Here is a 17,510-nt window from a genome sequence, read left to right on the forward strand (position 1 = left end):
CATTGTAGGAAAATGGATAAAAATGGCTGACTTCCATTAAACCTTTTAAACGTTGCTTTAATCCGTCTTAGCCGTAACTCCACTGCTGTTGGATGGGATTTTAATGGACTATTTTTACCTGCTGGTCTGTACACCTCTTGTTTTGTGAACATCATTCGCTAACCCGACCCACCAGTGTGACATATTGATTTCAGAAAGTGGGCGGAGCTTGTTGCTAGCGAGCGAGTTGAGGTGTTGATGTGGTTAAACTGGCAGCTGAATCACAACTCTGGAGGTTCACAGTTCAGTCGGAGATATCCAGATCTGTAGGCGGTGTGTGTGTGTGTGGGGGGGGGGGGGGGGGGGGGGGGGGGGGGGGGCGTGCAGTCAGGTGTGTTTCAGTGTGTGCAGTGCGTTGGCTGCCTTGTTAAGTGGCTGGTTGCCAGTTTGTTGACTCAAATGCTCCCTGGCATCAACACCAAGGTCATCACACACTTCTCTCTCCGCCGTTTTCTGCAACGTGCCCCCCTCTCTGCCTGTGCATATAACTACAGTACACACACACACACGCACGCACGCCCACACACACACTGAATAGAACTGAGTGAGTGTTCACCGGCCTCTCGCTGACTTTATGACCCAACATCTGTTGCCATGGTAACGCCCATCCATCTCTGCATTTCTCCCTCGCTGGATTTCATTTATTGCCAGATAAAACTAATCCTCATGTATGGAAACAATAGAAAGTCGTCTCTGTGGTTTTGCTGTCTGGCCTCCCAAAATGTCTAAATTTGGACACATTTTCTGTTTTTGTTCTTTTTTATTGAAGAGTTCAGCTTTTCGTAGTTATTAATCACTGTTTTATGTTCAGTGCTGCGTTCAGTGACATTTTGGATTAACTGTTGAACAGAAGCTACAGCTCACCTAGCTTATTGCATGTAGTTGTATGTAGCATGTTAAAGTTGGTGTCTATTAGATTAGCACCGTGCTAGTTCTAAAATTAGCATGGTAGCTAGCTAATCACTGAAGTTCCCTAAGTACAATACTTCCTACTGTGTTAAATACTTGTGTCTGGTTCAGTTAAAGTATTATACTTTAACTAGCCTGCAATGGCGACCTGTCCAGGTGACCCCGCCTCTCACCTGAACGTTAGCTGGAGAGGCACCAGCACCTCCTGACCCCACTAGGGACAAAGGTGTAAGAAAATGGATGGATAGCATGCTAACGCTTACTTGCATTCATTTTTTTTCCACCTTATTTTGGAAATACCAAATCACATTCATTTTTCAGGATACTTAATTTAAAAATGCATTAAAATGCTTTAGTTGGGCCTTTTTGCACTGGGAACAGAGATTGTAAAGAATGCAGACAATGTGTTGGTGTAAGCTAACTTTCTAGCGCCATCTATAATGTTATGCTAACATTACTGTCCTTGCTAATGCTAAGATAGTGGACCTCAATATGCAAATATCAGAATTAAGATGATAAAATAGGATGTGAATGACTTATGGGAGATATTTTGTGTCTTATTTCCCTTTGCTGGCTGGTGTAATACATTTCCATCAGCCGTGTAGAAATGTGTGAGAGGTCACAGTACAAAGGAAAAGTAGCCTCGGTTTTACCGGAGGAAAATGATTGTTATTCACAAGCTTTTTCTCTGTGATAGAAGCAAAAACATGTTGTCCATCATTTTGGGGTTGTGTTCCTGTTCCATTATGCAGCTGGAACCTGGGAATAGCATAATCATGAAGAGCCACAACATTCAAGATGCAGAATCCAACCTCTTCAGTGTCTGTGTTTGTGAATAAGTGAACATTTCAAACCCATTTCACATGGAGAATCATAAAACCTGCTGACGGATCCGAACGAGAAGGCGTGGTGAAGATGTTTCCCCAGGTTACCAGATTAGCAGGGCAGCTCAACACTCTGATGATGATGATGATGATGGGAATCAGTTATGCGTCTCCTCGGTGCCTCAGCAGCTGATGTTTCCAGACTCTGAGCTCGACCCGGTGCCTGCCGCTTCATTAGTCACTTCCTCTGAGGACAAACAAACAAATTAGAACCGGGTTTCTGATCGAATGAGGAGCGCAGAGCAAAACGCTGCGGCCAGAATTCACCAGCTTTACCGTCATTTAACCCCGTTTTACCACAAAACTAGATTTATTAAACACGAGCTAAAAGTATGCATTTAATCAATCCTTTAAGTGTCAGATTAGAAATTGAAGTCGTTGGGTTTTTTCTGATCATTTGTGAAAATTTAAACAAATTTCTAGATTATTCGTGCAAAACAGTTTTGCCGCATTTTCGTTTCTTAATAAACGCACAATTTTATTTGCGGAAAAGTTTCCTATTTCAGATTGTTTTTTAGTTTATCTGAAATATTATGAGGAAAATGCAGCTTTGGAGCTAAAATCCTTCAGACACATGCTAGCTGACGCTCCATTGGCTGACATTTGCAAACCAGCCAATCCAGGAGCTCCATTCATCTTCCTTGTCACTGATTGGCTGAACCACCAAGAGCAGGATAAGGAAGACTGTAAATGAACTGTTGAAATAAGAAGCTGCGTATGGAAGAGGAATATGGTCATAAGATAAAAAAACATTATTTTGACTTTAATTTCAGAATTTTGACTTTTTTCTGAGTCAAAATTTGACTCCAAAATTTACCAGTTGCCCAAATTTTATTCCATTTTCCATCAACACGAGAAACAAATGTGAAGCAAGGAATCATGGGAAAGTTTTCCTTTAATTTCTCTCTTAGTTTTTCTACATAAGAAGCTCAGCATGGATTTAATTTGTTACTGTAAGTTTTGCCTTTCGGCCTCCGTGTGTGTAAATCTGATCCCAGAACAGTTTTCCTCCGGGGACAAACGCGTCTTTCTGTCTCTGAAGGAAGACGCAGCTGAGCGCGTTTTTAATCAAAAGGAGCTTTTATCTGGAGACAGAAATATATTTAATTTAGAGTAAGAACGTGTTGCCGTCCCTGCGGCCCGCACAGAGAAATAAACGGTTTGTTTCACTAGCAGCTTTTAAAATTAAAGCTCAAATTAACAGCAGGGTGAAAAAGAATGGAAATAATGAGGCGTAGTCCCTTTAATGTGCACTGAAATAAATAAGTTCACCTTTAAGAAAGCAGGAGGATTTAATTTGTGATAAAACAGAAATATTCCAGATCAGTTTCAGCTGCAGGTTTGAAGAGCTTGTTTTTTATTTTTTCTAAACTTATTTTAATATTTTTGACCTGAAACATTTCAGTGTGACAAAAGAAGACAAAATCTGTGATAAAGTAAATACTTTTTTACGAGTTTAAGCACCAATATCTGACATTTTCAAAAATGTTTATGTGAAACATTTTAGTAAAACAAAAAAAACGAAGAGAGGGTGTAAATACTCTTACAGGTTTAAACTTCGTTATCTGTGTTTTTTTCTCAGGTTTCTCGTCTCATTATTCCTTTGTAGTTCTGGTTCTGTCGGGCTCGTAGTTGGACCTGTGATCTGGGAACAAAGGCGTTTCTGTTCCATCAGAAGCAGTTCTGATGAGAGCGGCGCGGGTCGTTCTGTCTCCAGGCGCTCTGACCTCGGTTGCCGTGTTCAGTCGTGTTGCTAGGGACAGAACCGATCTGGCCCGCGGGTCCCAACGGCGCCGACATCCTCATAATGAGCAGGGTTACCTCTCTAAGTGGATCACAATCTCTCTGGTTCTTTCTAATTGTTCTGGTGACATCATTTGACGATCGGGCCGAATGCGGGTCAGAACGCCAGCTGAAGCGATGATGCCATCAGAACCAGCAGTAGAACCTGGACAGTGATCCTGTGAAGCAGCCTAATTAATCTCTGTTAGCTTTGCTGCGTCTCGGCAGCCATTTTGTTTGACTCATTTCTGACCTCAGAGGTCAGGAAACAACAGAGACGTTGGTTCTGTCTGCTCTGTGCAGCCGGACCTGGCGCTCAGATCCAAAACTAAAACATTCCCTCCATTCCTGATTTAAGAAATCTGATTCTCGTTTAAAGCTGAAATATTCAACTTTTATTAAAAATGTTTTTTATATATTTATTAAAAGTGTCACTAAGTTGTTACAGTTTGAGACACAAAATCTGTGAAAAAATCAACCTTCTCCACCTTTTCTCTGAGCTGCTGAAAAATGAACCAAAAACAACCAATCAGAGTCAGGAGGCGGGGCTTAGCGCTGTCCATCATGCTTGTGTATGCGCTCATAAATATGCAATTGGTGGAGAAACAGGAAAACAAATCAACAAATATGAAAAAAATGATATATTTTTTAATAAAAGTTGCAGGCTGAAGCTTTAAACCTGCAGCATTACACTGCAAAAACACAAAATATTACCAAGTTTTTCTGGTTTAGTTTCTAGTGCAAAATCTTAGAACACTTGAAAAGGACATTTCTAAGTTTGAAAAGTAAAACAATTTTTTCACCAAATTTTCCACTTTTTACTTTTTTTTTGTATTTTCTAGCAAATTTTTGACATTTGAATCTTCCAATATTTCAAATTCATGATTTTTTTTCCCCCAAAATTTTCAACTTTTGATGCTCGGAAATTTCCTCGTTTTTTTTATTTATTTATTTATTTTTTTAATTTAATTTTATTTTCTAGCATATTTTTTTTACTTTTCAAATTGAGAAATGTCCATGTTTTTCTAGAACATGTAAGAGATGTTTTTGTTGGATATTTACTCCTTTTTTGATGTGGTAGAATTGAGATGCGTCTCGTTGTTTTGTATATTTTTCTCTGGAGTTTTGCTTCGGTGAATCCTGACAGTCGGTTCAGGGTTCCTGACTTACATCAGCAGGACAGAGTGAGAGCTGAACTGCTTCAATCTTTTCTGCGAAGCCGATAGCGAAATGCTAAAGGGCAGCGTTCAGGATAATTCACCTCACAGAAACACCATCAGTATGCAGCTGCAGTCTCAGTAACTCTGCATTCTCTCCTGCGACAAATCCGGGGTCAGAACCGGCGTGGGTCGGGAGCGTGCTCCGTCTGCCGCCGCGCGCAGTTTACGGTGGGTCAGCGGCACGGCGGGGCCGATGCCGGGTCGGCGGAGCGCGAGCAGCTGGTCGGGCAGCCAAACAGATGGCGGAGCGGACGAGTGGTCCTGCAGACAAAATGTGAAGAGAAATGAGGCGAGAAGGCAGAAGGCAAGGATGTAAAAACGGTAAAACAGATGGAAGACGCAACGAACGCAGATGAAGAGTTGGTTTAATTTCATATTAATTTGGAAAAGTTTATGTAACCTTTCAGATGAAATAACCGTTTAATAATACAGAATTGAGGCATTAACAGCGACATGGAAGTGTGCATGACATATCAAAAATTATGCCTGGTTTAGCATAAACTTTAGCTTATAAGGCTGCTGAGTCCAGGTTAACTCAACTCCAGTCTGTTTGCCTAGAAAGTCTGATTCATTTCTGTAATTGAACCAAAAAAGTGAACTTTGCTACAAACCTCAGTTTGGTTTGGTTGAAATGTACTCAGTGCAGTTTGAATGGAAAAGCAGGAAGTGGACTACAACCAAAATAAACATGCTAGCCTAGCGCTACCAGGGAAAATGGCTCGTAGTTTTTAGACAAAGACTTAAGAGAAATCCTCCGACAGCTAAAATCTCCATTTGTCTTTTGATTTTGTGAAGAAGGAAGTTGTGCTCAGTGTCTTCAGAGGTTTTTGTGTCGTTTCCTTCAGTGGTTCTTGGTGCAGCGCCCCCACAGGCCAGGAGGGGAACAGGTTGGTCAAACGGTTTGTGACTGGTTTGAGAAAAAGAACCACAGCAGCTGGAAATGGAACAGATGTTGTAGTTCTGATCAGATTTTAGCATTAGCGATAGACTAACATGTTTGTTTTGCTTGATTTTACCCAGAATGCCCTGTGCTGTAGTCCACTTCCGACTTTTCTAGCGGTCTCTGGTCTGCTTGGCGTTCTCATATGCATTCAAACCGCACCAGAGTTCACTTCAGCCCAGATCCAGGTTTTTAGGTGGACCAGAGTTTGATTAGCATTCACACCTCATCAGACGAAGCGACTTTCTAGACAAACGAGTTCTCTTCTCTGAAGAATCTCTGAGGTTGAATAAAACTGAATCACAGTTTGTCTTCAGACTCACTAAATCCTCAAATTTCCTCTGACACTCCCTGCCCGTCCTGGAGCCATGAAGAAGAGCAAAGTGGTCATAATGTTATGCCATGTTGGTGCCAGTCTTCCAGCTGATAGACGACGTTTGTCTCTCCGACTCGTCTCTTTCTATAATAACTTGTCACTTTGAGGCACAGCGAGTCGTTGCCGCCGCCGCCTCGACTGTCTCCAACATCAGCGTCATGGCGACCGGCGCTACCTGAATGCAGCAACCTGTCCGCGGCGTCGGCCACTCTGAAGAGAATAATGGAACAGTTATTGTTCTCCCGAGTGGGAGCGGTGAGTTGTGTGACAGCTGTCCACAGGAGATAATGAGCGTGGAGCAACGGCGGCGTCACAGCTGAGTAATCCACTCAGCGCCCACAGACAGCATTAAAGATAATAGCTGGTAGAAACTGCTGCTCTGTGAGTCCCAGCCTCCAAGTCGCTGTCATTTTATTATTCAGGTGGCATTTAATGAGACCATTAGAGGGGAAAAAAGGGTTAACCTGCACAATAATTGAGCTTTGTTTAGTATTAGTTCATATTTTCAAACTGAACATGAAGGAGAAACCCCGAGTGGAAACAAAATCCATTAAATGTTTTTTAATTATATCTGGTTGACATTGAAGGGTCTTTCTGAATGTGGAACATGAATTTTGCGCTCTGGGTGGTTTCTAAAGGCACATTGAGACGTGACTTAGTGATTGATCCCATAGTTTACTATTCTCACTGTGAGCTTTAAAACAGATGTAAACGTTTCAGAAATGGAGGACAGAGGCTCCCAAAACCACCAAATATGGACATTTAAAGGACGACCTTCAGCCTTACCGATTTCTGCTATTTCTGAATTTATTTTGTCACAGTTGATCAAAAATCTAGTCTTCCCATTTCACTGTGCGATATACTTGTTTGATTGGGGACTAAAATTGCTACATTTCTTCCATTTCCAGCAGCAGCGGTTCTCTTTCTCACTGCTCTGAGTGAAACCAACTGAACTTTTGAAAAACCTGTTCCCCTCCTGGCCTGTGGGGGCGCTGCATCAAGAGCCACTGAAGGAAACAACATAAAAATCTCTATAAAAGACACTGAGTGATAGGTTTATTTTAATTCCTATCTAGCAAAGATTCGACCGGAGGCAATAATTGTCTTTTCTGCAGAAAGGAGGGAAGATCCGAGACGCGACGAATCGCTGTAAAACACTGTCTGGGATCAACTCTGCCAGATCTTTCTCTGCATTTGGCTTTATTAGAAAATACAAGGAAGGAGGTTGGGCCTTCTCACATAGTCACACAAAGAATTTGACCAATTACCTTTTTCTACAGGGTGCTCTGAAACCTTCTGTGGACATGCCCTTAAAAGGGCATGGCTGACCACAACTAATCAGTTACAGATGGAGCTGATAACACAGGAATGTGCAAAGTCTCTAGCCTCCAGGCAAACATCCTACAAATGGTTAATAGTATTTCACAGAAGAAAAGAAGTCAAGTAACATCAGACAAAATAATAATATGAAAACATAACCTTTCAAATAAACTCACAAGTAAATGAACTTAGATAATTATTCTAACACTGAGCGAAACTTCCCTCTTCATGAAATGTAAACAGAGATGAAGCAGCGTCAGATTTTACTGCTTGTAGGATTTCTATTTTGTCTTTGGTTAAAGACCATGAACCTCCTGCTAGCGCTAGGCTAACACGTTTGTACTCATTGTATTTACCGAGAATGCCCTTTGCTGCAGTCTACTTTGTGTGTTTGGAGAGGTCTCTAGTCTGCTTGGCGTTCACATATGCAAAGAATTACAATAAATTATTCTGCAGGTTTTAGCCAGAACTGCAGTCTGACTGAAACTGGCTAACAGCTGTTAGCTAGTAAGCTAACACATCACAGCTCATTTCTGCTAGCTAGTTTGCCTGTGTAGCAAAGATCTGTTGCTCTTTAAGTTTAAACCTGACTTGACACTGGAGTCAGAGGAAGATTTGACAGATTCAGATCAATTTCAGCATTTTATTATTTTTAAAAAATCATCTTTTTATGGATGGCTTACGTATCTCTCCATCCATCTCAATGTGCTAGCAACAGGTTTTATCATCTCATAACATTTCCAGATACAGTAAGAATGACCATTTTCACATTCCTGATTAAAATGTGATTTTCTAACCTACTTAGCTCCTTTTTCTTTTCATTTATCTGTTTTTGTGGTGAACAAATAGCTTGTAGATCTTCAGCAGTAGAAAAACTTTGTATATTTGCATCTATTAAATAATCTCTCTCAATGGCAGTTGAGCAAATTTTCCTCTTATTTACTATGTATTTTGTCCCTGATTTAGATAAGACAGAAAAACAAAAAAGCAAACACTTTGATCATCTGTCTCTAAAATGGGCAGATAACACGGCTGAACATCTGAAGGTATAAAAGCCTCTGTGATCCGTCTCATCAGTTTGTTATGCTGCCACCAGTTCAGCTCTTTAACAGGGAATGTGGATTTCACAACAGTGCAGGCATCCAGGTGAAGCTGACAGCATAACTGACAGCAGCAAAGAGGCTACGAATGAAGAAAATAAGTTCCTGAGGTTTTAGAAAACATTACAACAAAAGGACAAAATGTTTCTCGTCAGATTTTTCAAAGTTTTATCAGGACTGAATTGGTCATAAATGATAACGGCTTCAAACTAGCAAAATAAAACAAATTGGAAAACATGTTTTTTTCTGAACTACTGGTAGAAACAGGTCATTTATTTTTCTGAACTGAAAACATTTGGGTTTTAATGACAAGTTGTCGATATTTCATGATGTTTGCATTTAAAGATTTCTGAGTGAAAATAGGAAACAGGATTTGTTTAGGCCATTTGATTTTCCTTTCAGTGTTCACTAGTCATAGTTCATTTAGCTTTTGGCACAGGTGTAAGCTATGTTAGCAGTGAGCATGGATTTTAGCTCTGTTAGCTGAGCATGCTAGCATTGCCTGGTAGCCGCTTTGTTAGCTGCTCCTGCTAATCTTGTTCTGTTAGCTGCCCTGGCAGCTTTTCTCCTGTTTGCTGTGCCTGATTTGTTCTGCAAATGGTGACTGCTAGCTTTTGTTCTGTTAGCAATACCTTTTTTTTCTATTAGCTAACCAATACTCTTAGCCTTTCTGTTATTAACAGGCCACCTAACTTTTTCTCTGCCAGGTTAGCCGTTCCTGCTTTCAGTTTTTTGTTTGCAGTGCCTAGCACATTTGTTCTGCTAGCTACACTTGGTTGTCTTAGTTCTGTTAGCGATGCCTTCTAGCCTTTTAGCCTTTATTCTGCAGTTGGTCTCTTTATGTGTAATAGTAATAGTAATAGTATTTATTGCCATGTTTTTGACATGATTGGAGATCAGGAATTGCAGACTTTTAGACATATTTAGACCTAAAAAGCTTTTATGGCCGTTAATGTTAACCCGACATCTTAAACAAATCGCTTCACTTGTTGGATAATCGTGAACTAACAAGCGAAGCCTGTTAGCGTAGCATGTAATCTGGTTAATTTTAGTCATTCTAAAACTGAACTTATTCCGCCTCATCTGAAGCTGAACTTCCCTCCTGGATTGTTTATTTAGGGCCGTCCTTAGGGCATGCTTTGCGTTTTAACCTCCCACAACACTCGTGTCAACAGCGTGATGTTTATTCTGCACAAGACTTTCTTATTATAGGATGTAATGAGCACTCCAGCCTCCGGCAGCGCTTGCTGCAGCTGTTTGTTATTTGCAGAGGGTTTGTCTGTAGCTGCAGGTTAAGCTTTGGCTGTGACAGCGTTTTAACATTCAGGCTCTCTCCTCTGGTTTCCTCCTCCGTTCGATGTGAAGCAGCTCTTATCTGAATGAGCAAAAGATAATTGGGGGACAAGTGGAGCTCGACCGTAGAGAGGAAAAAAGGAGAGAAAATGAGCGCAAGGAGTGAGACAAAGATGTGAAATGGGAGCTTTTTCTGGATGTGTTGCTTCATCTGTAACGTTTGTAGAGGAAGCAAGTCGGCGGCAGACCCCTGGGTGTTACCCCGAAATGAGACGGAGGGCAGCAACATGACAGCCTGCGTAGAAGAAAACATATTAATGAAACCTTTCACAAAAAGACTCCTACAGTAGATGATGTTAAAAGATGCAAGGCCCTCCATGGAAATTGATTGGACCGAATCCTGTCACCCAACATTTACATTCAGAGAAAACTGGAGTTACTCATCAGATGGAGATTTCATGATGGTTTAAATGGAGTCGCAGCAAACTGGGAGAAAAAGAGCTTCATGTGGTTGTGCCACCCTCTGCGGCAACAAATGCCTCCAAGCGTTTCTGGCAGCTGGTTATTAGTCTTCAACATCACTGTGGAGGATTTCTGACCCTCTGTGCTTCGCAGAAACGTTTCAAATCAGCCACACTGAAGGGTTTTCCAGCAGGGTGCTCTGGCCGTTAGGCTTACTGGGTCATTCCCAGCGGGCTGACCAACATTTACAGCCCGACAGGGGCTGTCATAATTTAACCAAAAAATAATGCTTTGGTTAAAAAGGCCTATTAGTTGACTTTCCCTCCCCTCTTTTTGCTTCAAAGTTTTCAGACTTGACCATGTTGGCTGACTGGTGTTAGAGGGAACGGAGTATGAAGCTCAATGGGAGGCAGAAAAGCTACGAGAAAAAAGACGGAAAGTAGCAGCAGGAAAATGAGCCAAATTAAAAAAGTTCTTCAAATTAAAAAAGTTCTTCAAATTAAAAAAGTTCTCCAGAAAAGGAGCCAAAACGTGCTAGAAAAATAAAGTTCATCTGCCAAGACACAGAAATGACAATGAACTGAACTGAAAATGTAAAAAACAGAGAAAAAGAACATTTGAACAGAATTTATACAACTTAAAAATAATTTTAAAAAAATAATTAGACATCTTCACTAAATAATATCTGAGGAAATTGTAGCCAACATGCTGAACATAGGAATATTATACAAATAATCATGGTAGGCTGGCATGGCCAAAAACACCAGGGATGATTTTTGGTCCAGTTCAGGATGATCGGCCGGTTAAAGGTCACAGACAGAGCAGGTTTATTCCTACACCGTCACACTACCACCGCCCTGCGCAATGGAATGGTTTTCTTTTATGAAATGTTCATCTGCATACCACACCTCTTCATAACTCCACTGAATATTTTTGAAAACTCAACATTATTTTACTAAATATAAGACGGACCTTGGTTCTGCTTTGGGACGCTCCCATGGAAACCATTACTCACTATTTTTCTCTCTTTGTTTGTTTTGAATCATGGACCTGAACTAAAGCATGTGGGACCTGCAGAGCCTCTGTAACTTCCTGGACGAGTCGTTGATCAATCTTGGAGTAATTTTGGTGGATCTGCTGTTCTTGGGAAGGTTTCCCACTGTTCTCTGTTTATAATCGTTACCTAGTTTCCCAAAGCCACTCCATACTGGAAGAAGTCTGGCAGATCTCAGGTTTCTTTAAGTCGAGGCATTATGTGCTGCTTTTATATCTTTTTGTCTACTTCCTGTTGTCAAACTGGTTCTGTTTATGGTTTTCTTTAATCCACTGGTCTGGCAGAAAAGGCGTGTTGAGCGAAATTTGATTCTGCTACCAAATAAATGTGTTTAATTGTAGTTAATTAAGCACATTAACTACATTTAAACTCTTCAAACCAAAATGGTTTGAAGAGTTTTTCAACCTTAATATCTTTATTGTTTTAAAAATGGTTTGATATTTGAAGGATTCATGTTTGACTAAAGCATAAAAAAGAAGAAATCAGTCAGGGTTTGAGTTTTTGCTAATTGGTTTGAAAGCTGCTCTGGTCTCTGATTGGTCAATTCTGCTCACAGACAAAATGTCTTTCATCCAACAATCATCCAACCATCTACTAATGTATAGTCAAAGGAATAAATTTGGCTGTGAAAATGTTTCCAGTTGATAAAATCTTTTGTTAATGTTTCAGCCTGACATCTGAATCAAACGCAGCTGTTTTCTGGCCTGATTCCTCACATTGTTCACAAAAACCAGAAACCTTCTAAGAGGAGAGCGTGACGGCCATGGTGGGAGGATGAACGTCCTTTCAGCCTTAAGTTTCCAACGTCTTTTTCTGTTTCGGTGCTTGAGCCAAACTTGATCCACCCACATGGAGTGGGAAAAGCTTCTTACTCAACGTAAACAACAATTCACTTTTAGGATTTGCTGTAGGATTAATGTCTAAGCTCTGTTTTGTGTGTTTTTTTTTCAGATACAAACACCCTTATATCTAAAAAACTGCTTGCCCTCAAACATACACCTGCTGGTTTTTGCCACATTTAGATGCTTTAAATCATCAAACACATTAAAAAAAATAACCCAGGTAAAATATTAGGATCTGATGAAACAAGGCCTGATTGATGATCGGACTGAACAAACGTCATGAACTCTTTTACTTTCTCTTGTTTTTCACTCCAAGTTTGAACTTCGGCCATTTAAGGACATCGCTGTAAATAAGATTCTAATCTTCAAGGTTTTCTTCTGTTTAAATGTGCATAAATAAAGAATAGCAAGAGTTTGAGGCATTTAATAATTTATTTAAGCTAATATTCTTCCAAGGTGGAAGGATTGTGCAACATAAAAACAAGTTTTTGAATATCCAGTACATCTTTTTTAATCTGTGACCAACAACTGGAGGAACTGAGATAATTTCCAATCAGCTACAGACTCTAATCTGATCCATTCAGACTTTTCTGCTGGTAGTTTGGTGGACATGAAAAACACCCAAACTACCAACTGTGTCACATTTATGTTAATCTTCTGAGATGGTTTCCCAAAAAACTCCAGCTTAAACCCTTTTGACTATCCCAGTTTTGATAATCTCCACCAATTCTGCCAAAAAAATGGCAGCAGACCAGAAGATAAATGCAAACTTTAATTTTCGTGTTTGTTCTTAAACTATCATTCTGAAAGTGAAATCAGAATTGGTCAAAAATGGTATTGGCAGGTCAGAGCTTGACAAAAAACCAAAACAAGACACCAAATCCTCATTCAAGTTAGTTTGATTTTACAAAATACCACAGAAACAATTAATCTATTTTATTAACAAGCACTCAGAGATTTAAAGCCTCAGGTGGAAAAAGTCATTGGAAGTTCATCTACATTTTGGTTGAGAAACAATGTAAGTTGTCCTGTTGCTCAAACGTCTCAAAGCAACTCTTGGTTGTTTGTTGCATAACCATCCAGCCCTGGGAACAAAACTGGTGATTAATCTTTAAAAGACCAAATTAATGGTGTTCCTGTGCAGGATGGTTGGATGGAAACGTCTCACTAGAGCTGTAGAAGTTTCAAAAGTGTTTAGTTATTTCTGCTTTTGAAAGGAAGTCCTCAGAGACGGACCGGATCCGGTGAAACACCTGAGCAACCGCACAAGAAAAACCAGGGCGTGACGAGTGAATCTCATTATTTCACACGTCTGTGTGTGTTGAGGGGCTCTGGGGCCTCCTGGAGCTTCGCTCTGCAGTGGAAAGTGAAGCGATTCATTTCCTTTTAATTTGAATGTCTGCAGAGTATAATGTCTCATTTGCATGTTTCACCTAAAACCCAACAACTGGTTTGCATTTCCCTGAAGTTACAGCAATCAAATCTCCGTTCCCCCTCCGCCGGCCAATCAGTTCTGCTGTCTGAGCCTCAGTCATGTGGGTAATAAGCTGTCAGCCAATCGCTGTCAGGCTTGGAAGTTTGAGTTTGTAGTAACGTGTTTATTATATTTCGCTTTGCATTAGCTGCCGTGTCTGGTGCGTCACGCTCCGACTCTTCCAGGTTGTCTGGGTTGTTCCTGAAGCGCTTAAAGGGTTTGAGTCCCTGTAAACTGTGAGGCATTTAATGCTCCACACATTGTTTAGCAATTACTGCTTGTCATTTAGCAGCTTAATTAACAGATTTCAGGGATTTTATGATTTGTCTGCTCAGGTTGAACATTTGCTGACTTGCAAAGAAAAGAAAAAATTACATGTTTTATGGTATTTTTGATTTATGATAAAACTAAGAAAGAAGTATCTTGTCCTTCACGACCAGATTGATTGTTTTCGATTGTTTAGGATCAATTGTTGCTGCTGTCCTGCAACGTTTTGATGCCAAAACCTGATACATTCAGAAAAAACTTGCCAACGTTTCATTTCTTTTCTTCTTCCTCAGTACTTTGCAGCTTGTTGTCACTCATATAGATTCACTGAAGTTTGTTGCACTCAGAGAAAACTCGGCCCCTTCATTTGAATATAAGAACAGGAAGTAAAAAAACTGAAAAGTAAAACTGGAGAGCCAGATGGCTCAGTGGGAAAGCAGATGCTTTATATGCAGATGATTCAGTCCTTAACTCAGTTGGATAAAAGCCACTAGAGTCATGAAAAATGTGACTGAAATGCAAAATGTAGCTTTACAAAGTAAAAGTATCACAAAAAAAACACACTGTGGCATAAATAAATAAAACTGTGATTGTAATATTTTATAGGAACATTTATTAATTTGGATGATTTATTAATAATTTATTTATTTACAGTATTTATTTAATAATTCTGAATGAAACTTCTCTCTCTATAATATATAATATCTGTACTGTTTTATCTCTCATCCAAGTAATTCCTACTCTGTTGTCATTATGCAGCGCCGTGTTGTTTATGTTGTCATACTTTGTTTTGATAATTGCAACAGCTTGTTTTCTACACGCTGTACAGCTTTTAGTTTTTTTATTCTATATATTAATTGTTTTTCATGGTGATTGTTCTCTGCAAATTGCAATTTTGTTCTTTGTTGTGACATAAATTTCCTCATGGCAGGATTAATAGTTTGTCTGTCTGGTTTTCTAGCTAGATAACTGTGTAACCATCTACCTAGTTATCTATCTACAATAACTACCTACCCATGTAGTTATCTTGCTATCTAGTTAGTCATCTTTCTAACTTCCTAGCTAGATGGATTCTCTGGATTGAGCTCTTTTTGCTCCACCTATCTTTAGTTTTCTGAATAAATTCAGATGTTGGATTTTTCATTTGCCTGCTGCTTTAACAGATTCTCATATTCTAAGATTATTTCACATGTTTCCCTGAGGTGCCAATAAATCTGTTTCCTGTGATCTTTATTGGTCAGATTTACATACATTTAATGATCCTTCAGGATAGATTTGTCCACCTCCCATCCTGTAACCCAGCATCACTGTGAACATCCATATATCTGCTAAAAGTCAGTGCAGTAAATCTGTATTGTCATCATGAAGCAGTGGCATTTGTCTGCAGGTGATAACACCTGATCAGTTTATCAGATAAATCTTCCTTAAAGGTTGAGAAGAGGCTTATCTGTGAGATTAACACTTTCCTTTGGCCTTCATCCAGCAGGAACAGCATCAGCTCTGCTGGAGATTATAGAGTCTGTCCTGAGAGGCGGTAAAACTTCCTCCTGGATGTCTGCACAGGATTATAAATCTGTGGACGGCTCAGATTAAATCTGCAGTGCAGTCACGTCTCAGACTCCAGAGCTTTTTATAAGCGAGTTCTTACAGCTATTAACAATAGCTGGAAGTGAAACACCTGCAGTCTGGGTTTCCTCGCCTGCAGTTCATCTTCTATACGTCTGGATGAAGCTGGGATTACAGAGGAAGCGTCTCTGGGACTGCAGCAGATCCAGAGCTGCAGCTTTTTAGTGTGAATTTGTGGCACTTTCATTTTATTCACTATTTACTCAAAGTTTGTGGCTAATATCTAACTTTGTTTCTGGTGCAAATGTGTGCAAAACTTTAATATTCTGCTTGTAACGGTGTTTACATTGACCATAAAATAGCTCAAATTGAAATGATGAAAGTAAATTCTCTGAGGAAACAGCAATTTTGTAAAAAAAAAAAAAAAAACTGTTATTAGTCATAAAACAGAAACTTAAAGATAAGGAGTGGAGGGGTCTCTGAACCGGTTTCTCCAAGAACAGGATGGTCCACCTCACCTTGTTTCCAGCTTAGAGGAGATTAATATTTTAATCTTATTCATGAGATAACTATTTGCAGAACTCTGACACTAGTTAGCATCAATAGCATAGCTCACTGTTTTACTATATGCAGGTAGAACTCTGTAATTTGTGGATATAAACTATTGTAACCTCTGACATTGCTGTGAAATATCTGTTGGTGAACATTTAATGTGACTAAATGCAGAAATAACAAAAACACAGCTAGCATGGCTAACACCAGCTAGCATCAAATAATGAATCTTGGTGATTTCTGACTAACACAATGCTGTAAGTTACAGATGTAAATGATTTCTTATCACTTATTACCATGCTGTGAAATTTCTATTGTTGAACATCTAACTTTACTGTCTGAATGCATAAAATGGATAAAGCCACACGGCTAGCTTGGCTAACAGTAGCTAGCATGAATAGCCAAGTTTTACGACTTGCATGTCAAACAGTCTGAAAGCTCAGAACAAAACTAATGAAGCTCACTGTTGTTACTGAGTCAGGTTTTCTTCATCATCTTCATTTCTGGTCAAGTTTCCATCATTGCTGAGTCCAGCGCCCCCACAGGCAGCTGGTGAAATTACATCAACAGAAGCAGTTATTATTTTTTTATTATTATTATTCCATGAGATTAGAGCTAGAAATGATTAAAACCTCACCCATGTTTTTCTGTTGTTTTGGAAGTGATTTGGAAGTTTTGTTCTGTATTTTTTTGTGTATGAATAATTAACGTTTTATTCCATTCTAGTTTAAATTTCTCTTGTTTTTAATAACATTTCCTGTTTTAATCTCACAGTTCTCAATCATTTATCATGAGACAAAAAATCCTCTTCCTCTGAAACCCAGAGGAGTTTTTGTTGCAGTGAGAAAACCAATTTTCACCTTTGCACCTCCTTCCTTTTGTCTCCTCTTCCTCTTTAATCAAATCTCCTTCCTGAAGGAAAGCCTTTCTCCTGCGTTGGTGTCAGCTTGTCACTTTAAACAACCTTTCCACTGAAAATAGACACATTATTGTAAAAGTTCTTCATAAATTAAGGAGTTCACTGCAAAAACACAAAGTAGCTATAAACGAAATAATCTTAAAGTGGAACGACACATTTTTATTATTTCATTTATAAATATTACTTTTTAAATTAGTATTAAGTTATTGACTTTAAACAAGCTCATATGTCTTATTGTCTTATTGTTTTATATATTTATCAGTTGATATCACTATTTAATATTTAATAATCATCTCAGAAAAACATCAGTTTCTTCTTCTTCTACTTACATCCTCATGCAGTTTTTTGCAGAGTTGTGTGAAAACGTGGCAGATCCTCGTTGTGATGAAGAGCGTTGTGTGTGTGACTCGTGTTTGATCTGAAGCCAGGATGGGACCGGCGCTGCCGTCAGCGCTCATCCTGCCGGAGCGCGGCCCAACAGGAAGCTGTAACGGCGTGTCTGTGTTGTTGC

General features: G+C 39.5%; 1 protein-coding gene and 1 long non-coding RNA gene across 4 annotated transcripts in view; one reads left to right on the plus strand and one right to left on the minus strand.

Annotated features, from left to right (window-relative positions):
* The window catches only part of trhde (thyrotropin releasing hormone degrading enzyme), a 150,570-nt gene that overhangs the window by 51,950 nt on the left and 81,110 nt on the right, over positions 1-17,510 (plus strand). The gene's annotated exons all lie outside the window — the stretch shown is intronic.
* LOC111611783 lies at positions 1,192-17,503 on the minus strand. 3 transcript variants are annotated; one of them, XR_002754222.1, is made up of 5 exons: positions 17,329-17,503; positions 16,941-17,051; positions 6,098-6,360; positions 4,876-5,095; positions 1,192-2,019 (listed from the first exon to the last, which is right to left on the minus strand). It is a non-coding gene; the product is annotated as an uncharacterized LOC111611783 (long non-coding RNA). The 3 variants fall into 3 exon arrangements; XR_002754221.1 differs by lacking the exon at positions 1,192-2,019 and having other exon boundaries at positions 4,634-5,095; XR_002754223.1 differs by lacking the exons at positions 1,192-2,019; positions 6,098-6,360 and having other exon boundaries at positions 4,634-5,095.

Source organism: Xiphophorus maculatus, chromosome 17 (assembly GCF_002775205.1).
Source record: "Xiphophorus maculatus strain JP 163 A chromosome 17, X_maculatus-5.0-male, whole genome shotgun sequence".
NCBI lineage: Eukaryota > Metazoa > Chordata > Actinopteri > Cyprinodontiformes > Poeciliidae > Xiphophorus > Xiphophorus maculatus.